The 11,160-nt window shown below is 48.3% G+C and overlaps 1 long non-coding RNA gene across 1 annotated transcript; it reads right to left on the bottom strand.

The window, feature by feature from the left end:
• Positions 1-4,066: 4,066 nt before the first annotated feature.
• On the bottom strand, positions 4,067-9,004 carry LOC109370193. Its single transcript, XR_002120091.2, has 2 exons — positions 8,817-9,004; positions 4,067-4,695 (listed from the first exon to the last, which is right to left on the bottom strand). It is a non-coding gene; the product is annotated as an uncharacterized LOC109370193 (long non-coding RNA).
• Positions 9,005-11,160: the final 2,156 nt, after the last annotated feature.

The following is an 11,160-nucleotide window of genomic DNA, read 5'->3' as shown; positions in this document are numbered from 1 at the left end:
CGCGATCCCGCCCAGACCCGCCTCTGAAAGGGCGGGGCCGGCCGAGGCGACCGCGAACTACAGGTCCCGGCGTGCCTTGCGCGGGGCGGACGCGGACTCGCGGGGCAGTGTCGGATCGGAGCATGATGGGAATGCGAGGCTGGGAGTGGTAGCGGCGTACGGAGCCCGCGGGTTCCCCGGGTTCAGGTTGGGCCGGAGTGGGAAGCGGCGCCCGGCCCCACCGTGGTACCCAGCCGCACCCCAGATCCCATCTGCTGCCGTGGGTCATTTCCGAAACAAGCATGCCTCACTAACAGGAAGCGGGGCACGGAGCACGACCCGGCTCTGCACGGGGTAACGCTCACACGTGTCCCCAAATCCCAGTGCACAGAGCGGGGTGGGTTTTGGTGGGGCTGCCCGCACCCCTTCTGCACCCCGGGGAAGGGCTCGGGGCCGGCGTGGGTCCGAGTAGGGCGATCCCATCGAATGCTCCTCCACGGGGAACGTGGTCGTCCTGCGAGCGGGAGAACCTGCAAAGGGGCCGGAGGGGGAGCGATGAACGCGTCGGTCCTCGGCTCACTGAGGAGCCGCGGGCACCAAACCCTGTGTGCCAGTCTGGAGATGTGCACAGACCCGCCTCTGCGTGTCCCCCCCCTCGACCGTCCCAGCATCCCTCCGTGGGCTCGAGCTCATTTGCTGCCTCGGAGCCACACCATCCAAAGCCCCTTGGGAGGGCTCGTTTAGACGAGGCTTTGTTAAAGCAGCGTTCCCGCAGTCACTGAAAATGCATGAGGAAGCACGGAGCGCTGGGCTGGCTGAGCCCTGATACGCCCATCAATCCACGGTCCGCACCCTGACATCCTCACCCAGTCCTGCCTGGGGGGGTCACCCAAATGATCCCCAGTACCTGCTCAGTTAACTGCTGTGAGTTAACATGTGGGTTATACATACGTGCAGTGCTTGTTTTCTTTGGGAACGATGAGACATTCACATGTGCCAGCAGTACGAGGCACAGCCCAGCTGATGGATCAGGGATTAACCTCCCAAAACCATAAACAGAGCCCTCGGTGCAGTGTAATTACTGAGATTTCCTTTCAGCATCGTCACATGCTTTGCTGGTTAGGAAAGGAAAGTATTTCTCAAAGGCAGAACTTCCATCTAGGATGGAATTTTACATGCACTAAGTTACATTTTCCTTCACAAAAATCACGCCTGTGTGAAGAGGCAGATCAAGTGTTGTGCCAGCATTGGGAACCATAAGATGGAATAAATAATAAAGGCAAAATGTGGTATTAGGGAAAAAAAAAAAAGACAAAAACTGAGCAAGATTATCATCTTTGAATGACGGCTGGCAAAGCCTGCTTGTCGCCTGCTAGAAGGCGTGCGTGGTGGGAGGCAGAGAAGACCTGAAAGCTTTTACTGCTTCTCATCTGGGGACTGAGCTGGATAATGTGAATCTGAAGGTAAATTAATGCCACAGCCTCACCAGCAGTCTCTTCCCCAAGGAAATGCCAGCACTGGGCCAGTTTGAATTGCTGTGGAAGACGATGCTGATCATACCTTGTAATTAGGGATGACATAAGGTCAAACGTTCCCGAGCAGGATGTCTGCTAAGTTGTTGTAATGTCTCTGCATCAGAAAAGGGTGGGGGAAATCTATTTCACATCAGTGATTGGAAAGGAAGAGGACAGACGTGGCACGTATCCAGCAGAAGAAACTCACAGGCTCAGGAAGCATCATGGATAAGGACATCGAGTCCAAAACAGTAAGGCAGTTCAGGCACCCGTCCTGCATGCCACTGGAGAATGACACACACTGAGAGCCCTTAATCCCCAGCTGGGCTACCCAAAGCTCTCTACCCATGAGATCCAGGCTCTGGAGATTGTGCAGAATCTTTTTCCCTCTGATATCTCACCACCCCTGGTGTCAGCATCAGCCCTCAGTAACAGACCTGGTCTCGGAACGCCTCACGTGTTTGGCAGGTCCCCAGCAGGAAGGTCACATTTGCTGCTTCGTTCTGTCCTCGGGGCTTTAAGGTCACTTGATCCCAAAGGACAGCCAGGATTAGAACCATTATGAGCTGTTTTGTTTTACAGAAGAATTTGAAAAGGCAGCATATGAGGAACATTATTTCCACAATATCAAAAATAATAAAGTTTCCCTCAGCCATTAGTGAACTAAGCTATGAGGCAAGGGAGGAAGTAAGGGAATGTCATTGAATTATTCCAGTGGAAACACGAGAAGGGCTAAAGTGTAAACCTGCTCTGCTGTGCACCAGGTCAGGATGCCTTTCCACCACTCTGACTTAATGCTGAAGGGAGATACGTTTCTAAGAGCATTCGCCCACTGAACGGATCACAGTCCAGCCCTACTCAAACCTGGAGTAGAGGGAAATACTCAGGCACTGACGTTTTAAAAAAATAGAATAGTGGACAGTGTACAGGGCTGTTAAGCACTGATCATTAAGTGTGTCCTTAATGGAGGTGCTCCTCCTTAAGCTCTGTTCCAGTTTCTGCAGCCAGTGATGTCGCACCCAGAGCCAGAGGCAGCAGACAGTGTCTGGGGGACTTTGTGCCACTGGGATGAAGGAAACACACCATCACAGGTAGCTGTACCTGTTAATGCTGCCTCCTCTAGTGACGTCCTTAAGAAAGCTGCAAGCCCTTGGCAGCTCCTGTGTTTGCCTGCTAAGGAAAGTCCGGACCAAACACCTGCCTACAGAGCTCCATTTTCTCCCCATCATGCTACAGCTGAAGAGGCAGTGTTGTCAGAGGCTGTGAGCAGCTACAGGCAAACCAAACAGACCTGGCCACGGACATCTAAAAGCAGCCGACATCCCTGCAGCCATAACCCCTGCTCTTCTGTGATGCATCCAAGCACAAGGATGAGGCACGGGGTTGGAACAGGAAACATATCCTGCGAATGAAGGTGCAGACTGCTAGCACACACACCCTCCTCATCTGTCCTCAGTTCCCCTGGACAGAGCTGAGGTCCCCCTGGGACCAAGGAAAAGAGGGCAGACCCAGCATGCCTCTCTCCTGCCAGTTAATGCAGCTGCCTGGGGAGCGCAGAGCAGCAGCAGGTGCAGTGATACTGCATTGTTGTTTCAGCCAGGGCGAGAGGAAGCAAGCAGACCTGGAGAGTGTGTGCATTTCATGCAAGGACTATCTGTAAATGTCTGCACACCAGCAAAGTACCCAGCAGGACATCACACTCCTGTGCACAGAAGCACTCTCCTCAAGGCAGGAATAGGTGGCTTGCTGGTCAGGGGAACAGACATCAAAATGAGCATGCTGTCAGAACAGGATGCAGGAAAGCCAGCTGCTGCTGCACTGCAGAGCTACAGTTCAATGCAGAAACACTCTCCTATGACCAATGTGTCTACAGGCCCAGGGAAAGAAGTGGCTTTTAATACTTCATCTGAAATAACTTTAAAAATGTGAAAGTGCAAAAGATGAGGCAGCACATGAAGAGGCTCCCATCTGCGTCCTATGAACCAAGGGGTTGTACTGACCCTGCACACTGCAGCACGTGCTTCTCCAAGCTGCTTGAGCTGCATACCACCAGGCTGCTGCAGTCCTCTGGCAGATGCTGCAGCTGGGCTCAGCTGGGCTCTGCAAAGCTGCCTTTGCCTTAGACTGCAGCTGAGGGAAAGAGCCCTGAGGCTTGGCAGGGTCCCAGGCTCACAGCTGCCTCAGCTTGCTGCTGTCAGCTCAGGCAGTTTGGGGTAGTGCACCCTGCACTTCCAATTCTGCTGTCAGCTCAGGGCTCAGCTCTCCCCAGATCTCTACTGGCTGCTGAAAAACATCGATGAGACCTTTTGTCTCTCATGTAGGCACAGTCAAACAGCAGTCTTTGTTTCTGGGCCTCCGGTACCATTGTTTCTAAGCTCAGTACCTGCACTGGTGCTGCACTGGGGGATGTAATCCAAGCCCAACGCAAAGGAAAAGAACCTCCTACAAACCCAAATAATCCCACTGTGCAGCCTTCAGGGTGTGCCTAAAAGCTGATCCTCTCTGCTTTGATCGAATGTCGAAGCATAAAAGATTCAGAACATCCTTTGGTAGAATGCACCTCAACACTGTGATTCTGAACCACCAAAAGGGCTGTTTTTAATATGGCTCTGTGAACTCACACAAAAAGATGTACACAGCATCAAATTCTCAGGAGGTACTTCCTTGATTACACTAAATGCTGGTTCCATGAGGCACTGATGGGTTTAACCTTTTGCTCCAAAAATAATCATTAGCCCCCGGTGCCAGCATCTCAGGCAGGGTGAACACTGCATTAACAAGAAACAGCTTGGAAACCAAACCAGTTCAAACACACAGAAGGGGAAATGGAAAGTTGAAGAATAATATTTAAAAATATTTGTCTTTAAAAATTCAGCCCCTCCCACGTTACCAAAATGTAATTAAAAGGATCCAGCAGCTGCTGGCTCTGAGATACCTTTGGTCCAAAAGCATTAGGAGTCAATATGTTTTTCTAACCAAGTCTTTCAGTCCTGGCTCTTCTGTTGTGTTTTTTTTTTAATTATTTTTTGGTTTTTGGTTTTGCTTTTTTTTACTCCTGTTTCTCTCCTTTGTGTTTCCAAGGGTAGATCAGCTCTCCAAGGAACAGCTTCTTGCAGAGGGATGCCCAGGAATCCTTGGGGTAACAGCTGTAGGTCGGCAGCCTGTATGTCTGTACCACATTGCCATATGATAGAGGGTTGATCTATGAGAAGAAAGAGAGACAGCAGCAGTGAAAATGCCCTGAAGCAAGAGGGACAGGGAGACGAGGCAGTAACTACAACTTTTGTGTAGCACTGCCTCTGTTAGAACATCACACAGGTACAGAAGATGTCAAACTCCCTCCCTGCTAGTTAAAGCTATTTAGCCTTCTACAATGCCCTGAAACATTAACAAATCAAGCCTGGCAAACAGTATTATTAGTTTTCCAGCAGAGAAGCAGATGTAAATGTCAGAAGGATTTGAGAGCTGCTCACCTTACAGTGAGAGGCAGGACTGTCACCTTGCTGCACTAGCAGCTTGTAGTGGCTGGAGAGGTGGGGGGGGCTTCACTGCACACACCTGTACTCCTTTGGGAATGCACTAAAGTTGTAGCAACTTCTCCATATCAGTTAGAATGTCCCTTTTAATGGCCAACTGCTTTAAGGTGCCAGCCCCTGGTCCTCAGCTATTCTTTAAGCTGAACCTCACTGAGCACTTGATGGAATCGTGTCCTAGCAGAACAGGAAGGATACAAAGCAATACCAAGCAGGGCTGCTCAATGTCATTTTAAAATACATCTCTTTGGCTGAGTTCATAGTTTTCAATGCAAGTTCAATCCCTGTCCCAAGAAAGATCTGCCCGGAGTCCCTGCCTATGCAAGCTCACAGCCTCTGACTGAGGTCACAGAGTTTCTGTATTGGTTTTTTGGATGATGGGGACAGTCAGGCAGATGTGTTAGCTGGAGAAGGGAAAACATCAGATCTTGGAAACTCTCATTCCAGTGAAGTACTTTTCTGGGCAGAGAGATAGCCGAAGTCAGGAGCCAGTCTGGACAAGTCCAGCTGCATGGGAAGGATGCACAGCAACAGACAGTCTGTGAAAAGTGAAGATGATCACACAGTAACAGTGGTGTCAGAAAACAGACTGTGAGAGGTGCCAAGGCAAGGAGACTTACAGAGCCTCAGGAAGTCTGGACAGAGGGGAGAGGTGGAAGGAAATCCTCCTCTAGTAAAAGGGTTCAGTTATGCTGGAACCAAGCAAGCAGCTGCGTGATCGAGGAAAGAGGTTATAATTCATGGTGGAAAATGCAGTCACAGGAAAGACAGAGGCAATAAAAACACACACACAGACACTGCTTTTTCAGAAGCTGAATTTTTCTTTTGTTCACTGATGAATGACCAGTTTTCTGGGAGTTTGTTCATGCCACTAGCCTGCTTCAGCTCTGCTGTGCTCATGGGGAGAGAAGAGATGAAGGATGGGTGCCTGCAAAGATGGAGCTTCAAGAAAGGGAGATTAAGCAGAGAGTTCTTTAGAATTAGTCTCAGAGATCTTCATCAAATGTGTTTCAAAGTACAGAAGGAGGAAAATGCTTGTGCCCAGAAGCACCTCTGTGAAGTTTAGAAGAAGGCCAGGGCAAGGCAATGAACAGACCTAGCACAGGGCCCAGCTGCAAGACAGTGATTCAAACAGATTCACAGGAAGCTGAATTCCACCCAAATGGACGTTTGTACCCGAAACCCAAGAGCTGAGCTCACACATGGGCAACCCAACCTACTGCAGCTCGTATTTCAAACACAGCCCTATGGCCAGGGATGGACCAGAGCATTTATTCGACATTATAACCAACCTCATTGCATTGTGGCCGTGGGCAATTAGGAAAAACAGATGAGAAAGAAGGGAGGAGAGAAAGAAGGGAGACGGAAGAAACCATCCCTTTCTCCCCAGTTAGAAAACAAAACGTGCACACAAAATAAATAAATACAAAATCCCAGCACAGTAAAACTTGAGCAATGATTACTGCCTGCTTCCTCAGCTCCACGCAGCACACACTGGAGGAGGACAGGATGCCTCTGGCTATTAGCTATGTGGGCTGGAAGGATGCACACAATGTTTCCCTGGGCAGAGAGATGATACTGAGTGGTAACATTTGTCTGCTGAAAAGAAACAGGAGATCATTTTAACCCCAGCGCAATATATTTTGTCTCTGCTATTATAAATGGAAACAAACAAGCAAAAGAAAGGCAACTGTTTATTAGGGAAGCTGCAATATGAGTTCCTTTTTTGCAGTTTCTGTCCTTCAAAGTTATACTACACCCTGATATCATATGCATCCTTTGTTTCCTAACAGAGCTGTTCCCTTTTCCTTTCCTCTTTCGCTTAACCCTTCTCAAAGTAATTGCTCTGAAGGATGACATTTTTGGCAGAAGGTACACAGATGAATTAAACACGTCGTGTCTTCTCACTGAGCTGAGCCACGCTGCCAGGAATCCTTCTCATGGACTGAAACGAATGCTTTTAAACACTAATGAAAACACTGAGCTATGTCAGCTACGGAGAAAATCAAGTAGCATCTGGAATGGGAGCATCACCCCCACCTGCCTGTGCCTGGACATCGCGTTCCTTAAATATAAAAGTAACTACTTGGCTGAACCACAAGCTGAACGCGAATGCTCAAACCCAGCATTATTGATTTCTCATCCATTACCAGTGCCTCAAAGGGCAGCTTGGATTGTAACAGTCACCTGCAGCTTCAATTACTTTAGGCATGGTTACATGCATGTAACCACACTTTGATCACGCATGGCATCAGAGGGCCTCCATATGGGGAGGGGACACAGCCACTGTGATATTGCTAGAAGGGAAAATCACCGTGTAGCACAGATAAGAACTTCAGCATGTCACTTAAAAACAGGCTTTTTAGATTTTCCTCTCAAAAGACCTATCAGAAAGCGGCATATTCAGCAGAATTTCTGACAGAAGCCCATTTTTCATTTCCACCACCACAAAGGGAGTAAAAAAAGTGCCTTTACCAACTCTGTGCTCATTATTATTTGAGCAGAAAGCCAAAAGAGACATCCACTCAAGCACTTCCACCTTTTGATACGATGACTTATGCTATATTCTAGATAGCAAATGGATCTCGCTGCAGCGAAAATTCATCGCATTCATATGACTCACTGCCTCTGCTCTCTATCTCAGTCCTGCTATTTTTCCTCTGGAGCAGCTATCCACCTCGGCTCACAAACACACTGCTGCCAAACTGCTCAGCTGCTCCTCTGCTTCACCACTCGTGGCCACAGTTTCCTTTTTATGGAGTTTTTTGGGGAAGGAGAATGACAGATTTTGGTTCTCCCACCACCATCCTACCGAAACGAAGTGGGAGCAGCGTGCCTTAAAAACACTCATTTTGCCCCAGCAGACACCTGCAGGAGGGATTCCCTTTTGAATCGCTGCTGGATGATGTGCCAGCTCAGTGCTGAGCTGACCTATGCCACAATGGGGCTGGGGTTGGACCTGTGATGGAAAAAGCAAAAGATCTGGGAAGTTGTGGTTAATTCCTTCCCACACATCCTCCCAGCGTGCAAATGGTTTCTATAATTCCATATACTGACTCACAGATTTCTTCCCAAGATGCAAAGAGCAAAAACAGCGACCCTGAAATACGGCAGAGTCGGGTAAGGAGAGTTTCACAGAATCACTCCTGAGAGTGTAACGAGAACCTCACTGCTACCATCACATCATTTCTTTGCAGAAGGAAACTGATTTATTATCTCTGGTGACAGAGCGTGGAAATGCTCTTCCAAAAGGGCAACTAAGGAGAACAACGGGAGGCCCTTCCCTCTCTTGTCTCATCCACATATCTGTCCTGACTGCCTCATGGTACAACTACAGCTTTTCAGCACATCTGGAAGTGAAAATCTTTCACTAGCCCTTAACTATCCTTCATTCCAGATGGTTCAGCTGTCTTCTTCTGCTCGTCTCAGTGTTCAGCAGTTATTAAGGTGCAGCTGCATGCAGCCACAAAGTATGGCAGTACTGACATGATATTTCATGTTTCTCAAATTTCTCCCACATCACATAGGATGCAGCATTTCCTCCAAACAGAAGAGTCAGCCAAGGCGCTTAGAAGGTGAGAAAGCAGTAGGCACTTTAGAAGACCAGAAAGCTGGCCAAAAGTACCTCCTTTGTTTCAGTATTTCACAGATGAAATCCTTGAAGTGGGGTCCTTACACAAAGGGCACTAAGCTGTGGGACCAGTTCAGAGCTCAAGAAGAGGAAAGGATCTGGGGGTCAGCTGGAGGGGTGCTTACAGCAGAAGTGTGACCGAGGGCACACGCAGCTCACCTGCATAAGGAGTCGAAGAGGTTTTCCATCCTGCTGCTCGAGGACTCTGAACTTCACACCAGCTGAAAAGAAACAGAACACAAAAACTAAATCCACGCTGGAGAAAGGCCCACACCACTTTGTTTAGCTTAGAGAAGAGAAGGCTCCAGGGAAACCTCACTGCGGCCTTCCAGTACTGGAAGGGAGCGGATAAACAGGAGGGGGAACGGCTGTTTGTGAGGGTGGATGGTGATAGGACAAGGGGAATGGTTTTAAACTGAGACAGGGGAGGTTTAGGTAGGATATTAGGAGGAAGTTTTTCACCCAGAGGGTGGTGAGGCACTGGAACAGGTTGCCCAAGGAGGCTGTGGATGCCCCATCCCTGCAGGCATTCAAGGCCAGGCTGGATGTGGCTCTGGGCAGCCTGGGCTGCTGGTTGGCGACCTGCACACAGCAGGGGGTTGGAACTGGATGAGCACTGTGCTCCTTTGCAACCCAGGCCATTCTATGACTCTATGATTTGCTGATCAGCTCTGTTGGCTGAGTGCTCCAGAAACAGCCTTCAACCTTTCTGGGATTGTTAACCCTTACCAATTTTCAGTAGGAAGCACAGATTCTCCCCAGAACGGCTTTGAGACTAATGACAAAGGATGTTTCTCTGAGATCCATTAAAATCAGCCCTCTGAGTCCCAGGCTGCAATTGCAGTCCAGAAGAAAGCACAAAGCCCAGAAATCAGCCAGGCAGTGCTGATGATGACAGGTACTGCAGTAATCCTTGTCTGTTCCAAACTTCCATCAGAACGGGAACTTCACATTAACAAGAGGCACGGATCACCTTTGATTTGTGCTCATGGGGATGCAGCACGTGTGCAAATCTCTCTTTCAGACTGAGCAAGGAAAGCAGCCAGCCCAGAGGCATTCAGAACATTTCAAAGCCACCACTGCCTATTAATCACAGCACTCATGTTTTTAACACACTAATAAACCCATCAAAGCTGACACTTTCATATTCCCTCTTGGACTCGATATAATCCCAATACTTTAAAGATAAATAAGAAAGATTTTGGGTTCCAATGGTGACATCCTGCTCATGAACATTTAATGCAACGTGTCAAAGAATGGTAACAATTAGGGCTGGAGAGGCATTTTTCTTCTTTTCTTTCCTATTATTCCTTGCTACGGGTGAGGAGATGGGACCAGAGTAATGAAGTGATCTGTCACAGATCAAACAGCCACTCAGGAGTACAAACAGAAATAAAACTCTTATCTTTACGGGCTCTGCCACTGCAGTATCTACATGGCTCTTACACATTTAAAAACCAAAACAGTTTCTCTTTTCCCTTAGCTTTGAATTAATGGATATTACACAGTTCATTCTTCCTTTTGGGAGAGAACACTCTTGTCTAGAAAAGAGCTCTTCCCAAATCATACAGCCCTTTTTTGTACAAGGCAGGAAGGGATTATCTGTTGATTGCTGGGTTACATTGAAACATGGACTCCTCCAATGGCTTCAGAAAGAAGTCTGAGTACACTGGGTCTTGACGAGCAGATGTGCTGGAAGTGAAGAAGTCTTCAAAGTGATTCGTTGAGTTCTGGCTACCGGAAAGAGTCAGAGACATCCCAAAAGCTTCTTTTCAAGCAGGCAGCTTGTCAGAGATACAAGCAAACAGGCACTGGCCTTGCAGGTGGGTGATCCAGCACTCTGGAGCCTTGTGCTTACATCAGACCATTAGATCAGCAAATGCTGTTTCTCTAAGTCACAATCACAAGCTGCTTTTTCACAGATGCAAACTAGTAATCTCTGGAACAGGTTATTTAATTGCTCAAAAGTCTTCGATTCTTAACTTGATAAGAAAATAGAAACAAATTTATTTTAGAATGACCTATAGAGTACCACAATGCTCAGAAATCTGAGAAATTCACACTTAACAGGTGAAGCAGGAAAGTTGGGAAAACTCCAATTCACTCCAGCAGCAAAGAACCCTCAGCCTTCTGTCATTGCCAGCCAACTCCAAAGCTCGGGGTTCGGCACATTTCTGTACACGGGCATCACCATCAGCACAGGAGAGGTCAGGACGTGACTCCACTTGCTTTGTCCCACACGACAGTGCACTAATGGTTTTTTGTGTTCCAGTAACTATGGGGGAACATCACGATGACAGAACCGTGCTGAGAATGACAGAGTTTGCCCCCAAGTTTGTGACGTGAGGATGGATGGAGAAAATGCACCGACCTGTCTGCTATCAGACAGCACACTGGGAGCTTGGGCATGAGGCAGGCTGAGACCCCCTGACCTCACTGCTGTGCCTTACTTCTTGCTCAGAATCACCAGCACAGTGTACCCATCCCAGCCAAGGTGCATCCC

Source organism: Meleagris gallopavo, chromosome 16 (assembly GCF_000146605.3).
Source record: "Meleagris gallopavo isolate NT-WF06-2002-E0010 breed Aviagen turkey brand Nicholas breeding stock chromosome 16, Turkey_5.1, whole genome shotgun sequence".
NCBI classification, from domain to species: domain Eukaryota; kingdom Metazoa; phylum Chordata; class Aves; order Galliformes; family Phasianidae; genus Meleagris; species Meleagris gallopavo.
This window is presented reverse-complemented; position numbering and strand designations above follow the sequence as displayed.